This window comes from Typopeltis vanoorti, unplaced genomic scaffold (genome assembly GCF_054136105.1).
Source record: "Typopeltis vanoorti isolate ZY-2024b unplaced genomic scaffold, IOZ_Tvanoo_1.0 HiC_scaffold_71, whole genome shotgun sequence".
NCBI classification, from domain to species: domain Eukaryota; kingdom Metazoa; phylum Arthropoda; class Arachnida; order Uropygi; family Thelyphonidae; genus Typopeltis; species Typopeltis vanoorti.
The window spans coordinates 155,298-170,854 of record NW_028328177.1 but is presented as its reverse complement, the minus strand read 5'-3'; the positions used below and the strand labels follow the sequence as shown (position 1 = coordinate 170,854).

General features: G+C 38.5%; 1 protein-coding gene across 2 annotated transcripts in view; it reads left to right on the top strand.

The window, feature by feature from the left end:
• Positions 1–15,557, top strand: part of LOC150092097 (uncharacterized) — a 399,637-nt gene that overhangs the window by 287,862 nt on the left and 96,218 nt on the right. The gene's annotated exons all lie outside the window — the stretch shown is intronic.

The window sequence follows — 15,557 nt, the reverse complement described above, 5'->3', positions numbered from 1 at the left end:
GTTCTACAAACAGATAGAGGGGACAGCCATGGGTTCACCTTAGAAAAAGAGGAAAACAACACCCTCGCCTTCCTAGACACTTTAATCACCCACCAGCTTGATGGATCTTTGGTTTTCTCTGTTCACAGGAAACACAAGGCCCTAACTACTGAACTAAACCACATCCTCAACACTTTCTTAGCCAATGGCTATAACCCCCAAAAAATCCAAAAAATACTAAAACCAGTAAACCACAACTCCCCTCCACAATAAAGATTACACTAAGTCTATCACCATCCCCTACATCCAGGGTATCTCTGAGAAAATAACCAATATCCTCAAAAAATATGACCTTACTTCCTGTTACAAATCATATAAAAAGTTGGCATCCCTTATCCGCTCTACCAAAGACCAACCACTTCCCTTAGACCTACTGGGTGTATACCAGGTCCCTTGCAGCTGCGAATTGTCCTACTTTGGCCAAAACAGGCAGAACAACAAATATCAGGATTTCAGAACACAAAGACTACATCCGGTTCCACCAGTACAGCCGCTCTGGGCTGGCAGACCATGACTTAGATACCCACCATAAAATTCGTTGGAAGAAAACAAAAATAATTCATCGCAGCAAGTTTAAATACGAAAGATTATTCATAGAATCTTCAGCAGCTCTAAAAACGTTCCTAACCTCAACAAATTTGGGTGCATGAAACTACCCCAAATTTGGGAGACTTACATTACGAGAACTTCAGCCCAACTACCAAGACTACCAAATTAGCCTGCCAGAGGGCACTATTAGGACTTTAAGAACAATATTAGTTTCTTGCTTTCTTCCTCATTTGCTTTGTGTTAGTGCCTGCGTGCACATACCATATCTTTATGTTCCTGAAGATGGCAATGTGACGTTGCCAAAATATAGAAGTTATTCATTAAAGTTACCTTTAATTAATATACTTTATATGCGTTGTTAATTCCGTAATGCAATGTTAATTCCCTAATGCAAAGCACATCCTCTTGCAGACATGTATGATGCTATGCATTAAGGGAAGGACCACTCAGACTGGTTTCGACCTTTATTGAGGTCTTGTGTGTGGGAGCCAGACCCTGAGATGCCAAGGTTGAAGTAATGCAGAGCTTATAAATTTTACCTATACAAGTTGTCACAAGGTGCTTTGATCTTAATAAATAAAAATATCAGGATGAGAGAAAGGTGTAGAAAGTTTTTACCTTGGGTATACTATGAGTTAAAGATACCAAGCAATTTTATAAACTTGGTTTTAATATGTTTTACCCAAGTAAGCAAATAGACAGGTCAGTCACATTTGCACATGAAATATTTTCAGGTCTGAGGCAACTCATGGTAAAGGTGGAGTAAGCTTTGATCACTTTCCCTTAGTAGGCACAAACTTGACTGACCTGTCTGTTTGCTTACTTGGAAAAAAGGATTAAAACCAAGTTTATAAAATTGCTTGGTATCTTTAACATATATATATATGTGTGTGTGTGTGTGTGTGTGTGAAAGAATGATCATTGACTCAGTTAACATATATATTTTTTTAAAAAGAATTGAATGAATAAAACCGAGATTTATTTAAGTAAAAAGGTTTTAATATTAAAACAAGACTAGTTTCGGCTTGTAACAGCCTTCATCAGGTGACATTATAAAAGAAAGAAAAAAGAAAAAACACTAAAACACTGAAGCTTAAATAAACTATGAACAACATAGAGAGTCTCTATATGTAATTGACATTAAAACGTTGTGGTTGTATTTAAAGCTGTTCTTTCGTTTGTTGCATTGTTGGGAAAGTGCGTGCTAGTAGCATCTCATGAACGGCAGTACATGATTACAGCTGAATGACTATCTGGGAGGTTGTAGCTCAAGTTATTATTTAGATGAACAGGATTGAAGATGATTTCCCTAGATTCCACGATTTTTCTCTCTAGTTCATCATTGCAACGGAAGATGTTAGTAGATTTTTCTCAGCAGACTTTGTGACTTTGGCTTTCATCATTAGGATTTGCCGAGAAAAGAATATGACTTGATAATGCACTGTCTTGCTGTCTCTTGTAAGTAATGTCCCTCATGTGTTTTTCCATATGCAATTCGACAGATTTGTCTGTCTGCCCAAAATAAGGAATATCACAATCACCCAATATTTTATATACATCAGGGTATTTAAGATAATGATGACAAGGTTTTGGGTGGCTTATTAAAAAACAGATTTTTGGAAGTGGAGTGAACAAAGTTCTGATATTGTATTTTCTTAGAACTTTTTCCAATTTATGTGAAACTGTATTTATGTAAGGAATAGATATATTGCCATATATATATATATATATATATATATGTAAAAGTATTTTTACCTTGGGTATAAATATGTTATAAATATGTTAAAGATACCAAGCAATTTTAAACTTGGTTTTACTCCATTTCCCAAGTAAGCAAACAGACTAAAAGTCAAGTTTGCGCCTGCAATTGATGCAAGTCTAACTGATCCCACAGGTAGTGCAGGACCAGGGCAACTCGTGGCAAAGGTGGAACAAGCTCCGATCACTAATCTTAATATTTACCCTTAATGCCAAAACACATCTCCAAGAAGGGGATGTATGATGTTTTGTATTAAAGGCAAGGGGCCACTACCCAGACCGGTTTCGACCTTTATTGAGGTCTCGTCAGTGGGAGCTAGGTTAGAAATACCAAGATTTAGTAATATACAGAGCTTGTAAGTATTTCGCCAAAACAAGTTACCATAAGGTGTTTTAACCTTATTAATTAAATAATATATATATATATATATATATGTGTGTGTGTGTGTGTCTGTGTGTGTGTAGAAAGTTTTTTACCTTGGGTATATATTATGTTAAAGCTACCAAGCAATTTTATAAGCTAAGTTTTTTAATCCTTTTTCTCAAATAAGCAAACAGACAAGTACGTCAAGTGTTTGGGGCTGCACGTAGTGCAACACTACGGAAAACATATCAACCAATCCAATGAAAAATAGAGTGTAATATGGACCAGATAAACATTTACAAGGTAAGACAAGAAAGGAATTAAACAATGTGTGAGAAACTTACCAAAAATAATTCTTTATGCAGTTAGCCAAAATGCAGTTTTTTTATGATGCTTTCTGCCTTGAATGTTTAGAAACCTAATGCACGTTAATAACATGAGTATATATGAACAGATAGATTATACCTATTGAAACCATGCTACAAATTCTACTTTTAACTATCTAAATAGTCATATGGATGTAATATATCAAATACATCGATATACTTCAAAGTGTTAAAAGTATTAAAAGATCGTGTGGTATGAATTTCAGAAATGGAGATGGATGGAGCTGTATAAGAGAGATGAACTGCATTTAAATGATTTTGCAATGAGTCAGCTGGAGAGACTGTTACTAAAAGTGAGGGTAATGACTGAGATGAATGGAAAATCTGAGGAAGCAAGAATTGATGTGGAAGAGCAAGAAAGTAGAGAAGGAGAGTTTGTGAATGGAAAGGTAAGTGGCACAATGAAGGAAATGAGAGAGAGAAGGAACACAAGACAGAAAGGGCATTCAAGAGGTGGGGAGACACTGCATGAATAAGGTGGATGCTGGATAAAGTAGATGTGAGAAGACAAGAAAGGATTGAGATTGCCAGGGATGCAAAGAGTGGGTAGAATATTTTGGAATGATGGAGTCATGACCAGTAAGTGGTATCAGTGAGACTTGTTATAGAGCCAAAAAAATATTGTTTACAAATTCAGTAAGTATCTGATAAGGGGAATGAAATTTTTACACTGATCAAGTTCATTTGCCCAGCAACTGTTGGTATAAGTAAGACATGGTTGGATGAGAATAACATCTTGACAGGAACAGAGAGGGAAGGGGAGGGGAATATGAATTTTGCCATTAAGACAGGAAGGTAGGAGAAGTGATGCTAACGTTTGCAGAGGAGATATCAACATTCAAAGTAATGATCTAAGAGGCAAAAAAGACAGTATGGTGTGAGGTAAAGACAGACAAGAATAAATGGTTGGATGTTGCTCTAGACCTGGTAATATCAAGAGCAGCGGGAAGGATATGTATAGACAAATGAGAAGAGAGTGATCATTATTAATATTATTATTACCCCAAGACCTCATGGAGTCAAAGACTCATCTGGGAGGTCCTTTTATCACACACACATCTCATCATACCATGTCTTAAACACATTCAAACTCCTTGCAGACACCACACTCTCAGGCAAGGCATTCCAATCATTCACAACTCTGCAGGGCAAAAACTTCCCTTTCACTCCCCTACTCACACCCTCTTTATACAGTTTCCAGGGATGACCTCTAGTTCTCCCCTGATCTCCTACTATTTTCTGTAGAACTACTCCAGCACTGATCCTATAACAACCCCTTAACAACTTGTAGGTCTCTATCATATCTCCCCTCTTCCTCCAGTCCACCAGACTCTGCAAATTACATCTCAATCTTTCCTCATGGTCGACATCCCAGAGGTCAGAAACTACTTTAGTCAGTCGCCTTTGGACCCTTTCCAACATCTTTTCATCCTTCTGTAAACCAGGTGACCAAATCTGTGCACAATAGTCCATGTGTGGCCTAATCAAAGCCTTATACAACGGAACAAGAATCTCCCTATTTCTACACATCAGAGTCCTTTGCATCATTCCCAGAAGTCGTTGTGTTGTCTTCACAATTTTGGCGTTGTGTCCCTAAATTTTAGATCCTTATCCACTATCTCCCCCAGATCTCTTATTTCCTCTACCTCCAACAATATATTCTCACCAAGCATAAATTCTGCATTCCATCCACTTGCATTCTTCTCTATCGACCAGAAGAATGCAAGTGGCAGCAATCTATTCCCATAAAAGCGAAAAGTTAGTGAGCTTGTAAATGTGGAGAGCCTTCAATGAAGTAAACTGACAAAGACATAGCTAGGGGAGGGAGGAGGGAGCAGTCGGCCCGGGTGGCACTTCCTTACTCCATCGAATCTTTTCAATGATAAATATGAATGTCAACCAAATCACGATCACGATGACATTAATAAGGAAGAGTTCCTTGTTGAGAGAAAAAGACTTCAGAGTTTTATTTCTGTTTGCTGCTATACAAGATGAAACAGAGATATGGAAGAACAGTCCCTGTTAACTTTTGCAGTTAATTCTAAAATACAGTCTTCAGAACTCATTTCCAAATTTTGTAATACTACTGCGAATTTTCCTCACAATTCCTGTAAGTTTTGCTGATTGTGAGAGGAGTTTTTCTAAATAAAATTGATCAAGAATTACCTACATTACTATGAAATGGACTTCAGTAATGTCATCTATGATTTCGCTAACAGAAAAGCAAGAAAAATAACATTTTAGAATGTTGGAATTAAAGTTTAACTTCAAAAATAAACACAGTGTTTTCATTTATTTTCCTATACGTCATTTTGACATTTTGTAGTATTTTTAATATGTATTGAGAGGAGCGGAAAACTCAGTGACCGCCCCAGGTGGCAAAAGCTCTAGCTACACCACTGTAAACTGATGTTTCATTTTCACCCAGTTCTGGATAACATTATCCCAACAGAATTTTAAAAATGGCTTACCTATTTAGTCATATGAATATCTTCAACTTCAGCTTGCTATTCCCTTGAGTGTGATGGAATCTCTGTGAATAATAATAATTCTGGTATATAAGTTATATGTTGGTTACTCATAACTATTATTTTTCTGGAAATAACAATGTATAGCAAAATATTAATTATACAAACTTTAATACTTTCCTATATTTCAGCAATGTTACTTGCCATCATCAAGGATCACAAAAACAATGATATGTGTATGCACACAGAGCAAATGTGGTTGAAGCGAGGCAACCAAAGTTAGGCCTATAGTCCTAAACGATGCCCCTAGTGGGATGAATTGGATAGTCTTGTTTGTTGGGCTGAAGATATTAGGATGTGTGTTTCCTAATGGAAGCATATTATGTCCTAAGATACATTCTAGGATGAGGCAGATTCAAGGAATAGCCTTTAATGTCTGCATTTGTTGTAGTGTAATAGTGGCCTTTTTTCCAGTGTATCCTGTGGTGGGTGTCCAAAACATGGTCAGCAAGTTCTAAGTGGCTACATTGGTGGAACTGGATATAATTCTTGTGTTCAGAAATTCTGATATTGCTGTCCTGTCTGTTTCACCATAGTAGGACAGTTTGCAAATGCAAGGGACCCGTGGTAGGTCTAGGGAATGTGGCTGGTTGGAGCAGATGCCAATTTCTTATGAGGTCTCGAAGGTTGTATTTCCTTAGCATAGGTTGCAAACTGTCTACTACAGCCAAACAGGCAGGACAGCCGATATCAGAATTTCTGAACACAAGGACTACATCTGGTTCCACCAATATAGCCACTCAGGACTTGCTGACCATACTTTGGTCACCTACCACAGGATATGCTGGAAAAAAGGCCACTATTACACTACAGCAAATGCAGACATTAAAGGCTATTCCTTGAATCTGCCTCATCCCTCATCATAAAAGGAGGGGAATTAGGAGTATGTAGGGATATTGTGTTGTTGGGAGTGAGAGGCAATTGTCTCTGCACACTCTCAGGAAATGTACAGAGACAGTGAATGCAATTAAAGCACCATATGATGAGTTGTGTGTGACAGCAGGACCCCCCCCACACACACACACTAGTCTTGGCTCAAACGGAGGTCTGATGATGATGATAATAATAATTTATGTTATTTCAAGAGTATCCCAATGTTATTTAAGTGCAATGGACACTTCATATCCATTTTAATTACTGATGTGTACACACTTCACTACAAGCAATGATTAAATGATCCCAGACCCTAATCTAGAGTCCAAGCACAGTAACTTTTTAAGAACATTTTAGGTCAGCAGTATGAAGACAGGTGATCTGGCACATGAAGATTCATTAGACATTCACAAACATCTAGGTTCACACCAAAGTTTGGCATACCAGTGATTACAAAACAAAAATAGTATTCATTAATCATTGATTCATTATTCATTGAATTCACTGAATGATTAATTATTTAGTGAAAATTATTTCATAAAGACGATTATTCGAAATTGCACAATTAATTCAATTCAAATTTATTTACAAAATCACTAAACTTAGTGCCTATTAGAGTAACTGGCAAAGGAAGGATAGCAGAGGTTTTGTCTTTGCAGGAATTTAATTTTGATTTCAGTCATTTCGTGAAATGTGAGGTGTGCTATATATATTCATTTGATTACGTAGATAAATTATGGATATTTAAGGTGGATTGAAGGAGGGTGTGTGCAAAGGGTGACCTGAATGAGGACTTGATGAGAGGTAACATACTGATAACTGAAAGCGTTAGTAGCAATAATACCACAAGGAGGAGGATTGTTTGTGTAATAACAAAGAGAGACAGTGTAAAAGAGTAGTGAAAAATTGGTAAAAAAAGTTTTGAAACAGTGAAAAAGCAATCTAATTAACTTAACAATCATTGGTAAGAATTACAAAGTGATATGAATGTATCACTTTTGTGATTCTTACCATCACAAAACAGAAGTTGAAAAAAACAGTGCAATTAAAGGTAAGGTAGCGAACAGTATTGATGGCAAACAATATCTATGGCTGGCAATAAAATTGGGCAAGTCAATGAGAGTGAAAGTGTGACACCAAATTTGAAAGCTAAATTGTTTAAAATGAGGCAAGAGATGAAACAGATTCAGAGTAAAATTAAGAGAATTGTAAATATGTATGGAAGAGTGAAAATGATGAAATTAAATGACATCAGTATGAAAGAGGAAAAAAAAGATCTGCAAGTGATGTTGTATGAGGATTTGATTATTAGAGGTATGGTGGATGAGATGATGCACAACATTTGTTTTACCTGGAAGTAAAATGAATAGAGTGATTGAGGCATTAGATATGAGCAGTAAGTGAAGAAAAGAATTGCTAGTGGTAATAGCGATAATTGTCTTGATTGGGAACAAGAATGCATGACTGGATATCAGGAGGAATGTTGAGAAGGATAAAAGATAATAGTGTGATAAGAAAAGTAGTCAGTGTGTTGCCCAGATATGAGAGTGATGAAATGAGGTAAAGGGCAAAGATTGTGAATGTGTTAGTAGAAATGTGAGGAGAAAGAAGTGCAATGTTAATGTGGGAATAAGTTTGAAGGATGAATTGAATTGTATGAGAATGATAGACTTCATTTAAATGGCTTTGGTGTGAGTCATTTGGAGAAACCGCTGCTGGAAGGTAGAGAAATGAGTGCAGAGAATGAATCTGATCAAGTAAGAAGTGATGAGAATGAGTGGGTGAGTAAGAAAGGAGAGATGGAAGTGGTAGTTATGAATGAAGAAGCAGGTGGCATGAGTATAGAGAATGAGAGAACAAGTGTCCAAGACAAACAGGGAAATGAGGAGGCTCGGGGTGGACATTAGAACACAGCATGAGAAACGTTAATGCTCCAAAGAGGATGTGAATGCATGTGTAGACAAAAAGAAAAGACTCGGGATCTAGAAAAACACATTTGGCTTTGAAGAACATACTGAGGTGAATAAGGAGAAAAAGAAATTGCTTGAGGAAAGTATGGAGAAGTCACATAAACTAAGTGGTATCAGTGAAACTCTTTATAAATCCAGGAATGAACTGTTATGTTTGTATACAAATGATAGAAGTATAAGAAACGAGGCAATGAAATGGTTGCATTCATTGAGTTTGTTCACCCAAAAAGTCTTCGAATAAATGAGACATGATTGGATGACATCCTGACAGGAATAGAGATGGAAGACATGATGTGTTTTGTGAATATGGAAAGGGTATAAAGGGAAGGGGAGGTGCTATCGATGTCCATTTGTTATGTTCATACAAGACAGAGATGCAAGAGGGAAATAGTGTTAGTTTTGAGGCAGAATGTGTGAGATAGAGGTGAATGGAATGAAATGCTTAGATGTTGTTACAGACCTGGTAATGTGATGGTCAAATTAGACAAGCCAATTGCAAAAGGGTGATCATTATGGACAATTTTAATTATGGCAATATAGGCTGTGATGATTATTATTATTATTATTGTTCCAGTAAACTCCAAGGAGTCGACAGACTCATCGAGGGAGGCCCTAACATCATGTCTGGAAACTATTCAACATTCACACAGTATCTATCATATCTTGCCTTGAACTCATTCACGGTCGTAACACCCACAACAGACTCTGGAAGCTTATTCCACTCATTCACCACTCTCCAAGTAAAAAACCTAGCTCTAACACCCTTGTCAACCACGCTCTTGCCCAGCTTCCATGCATGGCCCCTAGTCCTCCCACCACCAGTCATATTTTCAAAAATATCTTCTGGATTAATCTTATAAAAACCCTTCAGTAATTTGAATGTCTCAATCATATCACCCCTCCTTCGCCTATCGTCCAATTTCTGCAACCCACAAATCCTCAACCTATTCTCATAAGGTTCATTCCACAGACCTGCAATCATCTTGGTCACTCGTCTCTGGACCCTCTCCACTTCCTCCCCATCACGAAGAAACCCTGGTGCCCATAACTGGGCACAGAAGTCAAGATGGGGTCTTATCAAGGCTCGGTACAGAGGAACAACAACTTGTTCGTCTCTGCATGTTAAAGTATTTTTCATAAACCAAGTGATTTGGTGAGCTGTTTTAGTCACTTTTGCAATGTGCCCCCTAAACTTCAACTCCCTATCCACCAGCACTCCCAAATCCCTGGCCTCATCAATCTCCTGGAGTACGGTTCCACCAATGCGATATACTGCTGCTATTCTTTTCACCCCAAAGTGCATAACCTTACACTTTGCCACATTAAACTGACATCTATTTTTCCTAGCCCAGTCCTCCAAACTATCCAAATCATCCTGTAAAATTTTGACATCCTGTGCACTCACAATTGCTCTACCCAACTTTGCATCATCAGCAAACAAGTGAACACTTCCTCTCAAATCCTTTCCAATATCATTGATGAACAAATTGAAAAGCAGTGGTCCAAGAACAGAGCCCTGCGGCACTCCACTAGTCACAAGACGTCTTTTTGACTCCACTCCTGAATTAACCACTCTCTGGTATCTCTCCTTCAACCACCCTCCTATCCATCTTACCAACCTTATATCTATCCCCATCTGCTCCAGTTTACTGATTAGGGTTCCATGTGGTATCCTGTCAAAGGCCTTGGCAAGGTCCAGTAGTATCACTGTAAACCCATTACCCCTATCCAGTTCAGCCGTCACTGTGTTATAAAACGTGAGCAAGTTACTGAGGCATGATCTACCCTTCACAAAACCATGTTGTCCCCCATACAATATCCCATTTTCATCTATCCAATCCTGTATTCTTTTCTTGACTAATTTCTCTAAGACCTTGACAATGATTCCTGATATGCTAATCGGTCGGTAATTTACAACAGCAGTCTTGGAACCACCTTTATGCAGTGGAACTATTTTCCCCTCCTTCCACCCGCTCGGGACTAACCCATACCGGAGACTCAAATTAAACAAAATGGTCAAGGGTACTGACAATTCTTTAGCTGCTTCTCATACTACACGAGCTGGTATACCATCCAATCCCACACATGTATTGACATTGAGGTTATGCAATAGACTACTCACCTCCACTTCATTCACCACAATTCCTGTATAATCTACTGGTTTATTCATTTCTGCAATGTCACCACCTTTGCAAAGTGCTCACTCAGTAACTCAGCTATCTTCTAGTCCTTGCAGTTATTCATGCCATGGCACTGAGCCAATCAAACTCCTAAGCTTGTCATACTTTCCAGCCCGATAATTCCACATGTAACCTGTCTTAATTGAAAATTCTACACTTTTAGCCGCCTCCCAAGTCAAGACCCTATGATCACTCTCACCGATTGGTGGCAATGTGGTCATATTTGATACAGCCAAATCCTCAGATGTAATTACTAGGTCAAGCACTCTCTGACCCCTAGTATTTTCCATTACATGCTGTCGCAGATAGTTATCCCTTAATAACCACATAGAATCCAATTCCTTCCTCCCGTGTGTCCTCTCCTCACTCCAATCAATGCGACCATAGTTGAAATCTCCCATAATAATCACCCTCCTTCCACTCATTTCTTCTATATGATAGCATTATGATAGCAATTGGAAATAAAGAAAATGAGTTTCTTGAGTTTTGGAGGGACAACTACCGCATACGAGGATTGAGGTTCTTAAATCTGATCATCTCATCAGAGGCTGTTATTATAAATGAGGTGTAAAATCACCCTCCAGTTGGTGAGAGCAACCATTTAATGCTTATATGAGTGGTTTGCTGCAGTCTGAGGACCTCTGTGAGGAAAGGGTACATGCAAAACTACAAGGCTGGTGATTATGAGAACTCACAAGACAGCTTGCAGTTGTAGTGGAATGAGTTGTAGTGGAATGAGTAATTGGCTGGAAAGGAGATCAATGCTGCTTTGGTGATATTCCAAAACTGTCTAGTATAATCTATGTCTAAATGTATTTCAAAGGTCAGAAGGTTAAATAATATAAGTGTGAAATGGATGAATGAAGAGATTAAACATGCAATACAGAGAAAAAAGCATTATGCAGTTAACATAAGAGGAGCGATAATAATCAATTCCATGAGGACTAGAAAGAACAGTCAAGAGAGATGACTTGGTTGGTAAGAGAGCATAAGTGAAGTATGAGCAGCAGTTAGCTAATGAAGCCAAAAGAATCATAAGGAGTTCTTTCAATATGTAGCCAGCAAAAAAAGAAATGGTTATGGAAGAATGACATTGATTGGAGAAAATGGTATAAGAACAACTGCTGCAGAGGATATAGAGATGTTTAATCAGTAGTTCATAAAGGTGTTTCATATTTGTGAATGTGATGTCGTGGAGAGATTAAGAGCAGTTGATGATGGAGAGGAGAGACTGACTGTAAGTGAGGAAGGGGTGTATGGGGAATTGAGTAAATTTGATGTTAATAAGGCCATGAGACCTGATAATATATCACCATGTATTTTGAAAGAATGTGCCACAGAGTTGGCATCTTTCCACAGAGTTTGAAAGGAATCTTTATGGACTTTTTTAATCGAAGGTGAGTTAACCGATCTCATATGGAGGTAGCAGGGTTTTTTCTCCCAGAAACTCGGGTTTTTCATCCTGCATACACACAAATCAGCCCTTCAAAACACATGCAATTTATAGACAAAAAAATACTAGTGGTGGTGGTAGTGGTTGTGGGCAGTAGATGGCATTGATGTAGGTGATTGGTAGTAGAGGTTCTGTGTAGTAGTAGAGAGACAGAGAGTTGTACAGTGGGTTTCCTCCCGCGATGAGTCTTCGGACTCCTTGGAGGTGTCACGAATAATAATAATAATCTGCCTTGACATATGTGTTTAATGTGAGTCTTGCAGTGGGTACAGTTCCAAAGGAGTGGAAGGGAAGGCAAGTCACACTGCTTCATAAGGGAAGTGACAGAACGCAAATATCAAATTATAGGCCTATATATGTATGAGATTTTGTGGTTCAAGTGCCAGGATCCAGAATTCGTTTGACAACAATGGCATTATCTTTGAATTACTGCATGGATTTGCTAAAGGGAGATCATGTATCTACTTACTTATTAGAATACGGTGACAGCTTCATTGGACAAAGCAAGGGTCCTAACGATGAAGGTCAGAAATGACCTTCATTGTTAGGTCAATGAAGGTCATTTCTGACCTTCATTGACCTAACAATGAAGGGTAATGAAGATTAAATACATAGACAAACTACTTACTGAATACTCCAACTATATATGTCTATATCTATCTATATATATAATATATGAACGCCAGCCTGGTTGGCCGAGTGGTTAATGTATCCCCTGTCCAGCCAAGAGGCTGCGGGTTCGAATCCCACGTAGGCATGTTTGTGATTGTCCTCTCTCCCAATATCGACTGGGTCACCATGGGAGTAGTAGACCCAAAAACCTCAAGCAATGGGAGTGGCATTCACCCTGTAGTGGGTAGAAAATAGGCTGAAAATAAATTTTTTTTTTCTTTTTATACATATAAAATACTAGCAGTAGATCATGTTCTGCATTAGCAATTATTTAGTGAGTAATTTGATTCTACATGTGAATCTATGATATTTTCACTGGCATTATTTTAGTGTTTTTAATATATATATATATATATATGATGATGATGAACAGTCTATTTTTCTACCCACAGCAGGGTGAACGCCTCTTCCATTGAGAGAAGTTTTGGATCTACTACTTCCATAGTGACCCAGTCCATATTGGGAGAGTATATTTATACCTGGGTGAATGAATGAATGAAGGGTGAAGACAATCACAAACATTCATGCCCATGCGGGATTCGAACCTGCAGCTTCTTGGTTGGAGAGTGGATACGGTAACCACTTGGCCAACCAGGCCAGCATATACACACATTATTATTATTACCCAAGACTGCATGGAGTCAAAGACTCGTCTGGGAGGTCCTTTTATCACACACACACAGCTCATCATACCATGCTTTGAACACATTTTCTCCATTTGAACACATTTGAACTCCCTACAGACACCACACTCGCAGGCAAGGCTTTCCAAACATTTACAACTCTGCACGAAAAAAACCTGCCTCTCACTCCCCTACTCACACCTTCTTTATACAGTTTTCAGGGATGACCTCTGGTTCTCCACCGATCTCCCACTATTTTCTGTAGAACTCCTCCAGCATTGATCCTATAACAACCCCTTACCAACTTGTAGGTCTCTATCATATCTCCCCTCTTCCTCCTGTCTACCAGACTCTGCAAATTGCATCTCCTCAAACTTTCCTCACACTCAACATTCCAGAGATCAGAACATTTGGACCCTTTCCAACATCTCTTCATCCTTCTGAAAACCAGGTGACCAAATCTGGGCACAATAGTCCATGTGTGGCCTAATCAAAGGCTTATACAACTGAACAAGGATCTCCCTACTTCTACACGTCAGTGACCTCCGCATCATTCCCAGAAGCCTTTGTGTTGTCTTCATAATTTTGGCTCTGTGTCCTCTAAATTTCAGATCCTTACCCACTATCACTCCCAGATCTCTTATTTCTTCCACCTCCAACAATGTATCCTCACCAAGCATAAATTCTGCATCACATCTTTGTTTTCCAAATTTTAAAACCTTACATTTTGTAACATTGAACCCACATCCCCATTTCCGTGCCCAATTACTCAATTTATTCAAGTCTTTCTGCAAGGCCACAACATCTTCACTACTCCTTATGGTTCGTCCCAACTTTGCATCATCTGCAAACAACTGAATATCTCCATCCAAATCTTTGTCAATATCATTAATATATAAGTTAAATAGTAATGGCCCTAAAACAGACCCCTGAGGCACTCCACTAGTGACTTTCCTTTTCCTGGATATCACATCCCCATACACAACTTGTTGATACCTATCAGATAGCCAATCTCCAATCCAATGCACTAATCTAATATCCAAATCCATCTGCTCTAGTTTGACTGTTAACTTATCATGAGGTACTCTATCAAAAGCTTTTGCAAAATCCAAGTATATTACAGTGTATCCTTCTCCTCTGTCCAAGGAAGCAGTCACTTTATTGTAATAATAAGTACATTACTAAAACATGACCTCCCTTTAGCAAATCCATGCTGTCCATCAAAGATGATACCATTGTTGTCAACCCAGCTCTGAATCCTAGTTCTCACAAGCTTCTCCAACAACTTAACCACAACACCTGACACACAGATAGACCTATAGTTTGATGCTTGAGTTTGATCACCTCATTTATGAAGTGGCACGATCTTGCCCTCCTTCCACTCCTTAGGAACTTGACCGAGTGCAAGACTCATATTAAAAAAATATTTCAAGGCAGGGTTAACTCACTGACACATTCCTTCAGAATACGTGGTGATATTTTATCAAGTCCCACAGCTTTATTAACATTTAGTTTACTCAACTCCCCATACACCTCTTGCTCACAGCCTCTCCTCCCCATCATCAACTGCTCTCAATTCCTCCATGAAGTCACATTCACAAGATTGAAAGATCTTTATGAACTGCTCATTAAGTATCTCCACCACACCTTCTGCAACAGCTGTCTTTATACCATTTTCTCCAATCAATGTCACCTTCCATAATCATTCTTTCTTTTGCTGGCTACATATTGAAAGAACTCCTTGGATTCTTTTTGGCTTCATTAGCTAACTGCTGTTGATACCTCTCTTTAACTACTCTCACCATCCAAGTCACCCTCCTTGCTTGGTCATTGTAGACCTCATGGAATTTGTTATTTCCACTTCTCTTATGCTGCCTCCACAATACCCTTTTTCTCTGTATCACACTTAATCTCTGTACTCATTCATCTCACATCTACCTTATTTAACCTTCTCACCCTTGGAATACATTTAGACATTGCATCTAGTAGACAGTTTTTGAAAATCCCCCAAGCTCCATGTTAAACCCTCAAGCTATCTCCTTATCTCTTCATAATCATGCCCCTTGTAGTTCCACATATACCCTTTTCTCACAGAGGTCCTCGCACTGTTGGCATCCACCCAGGTAATCACCTCATGGTCACTATCACCAATTGATGGATGA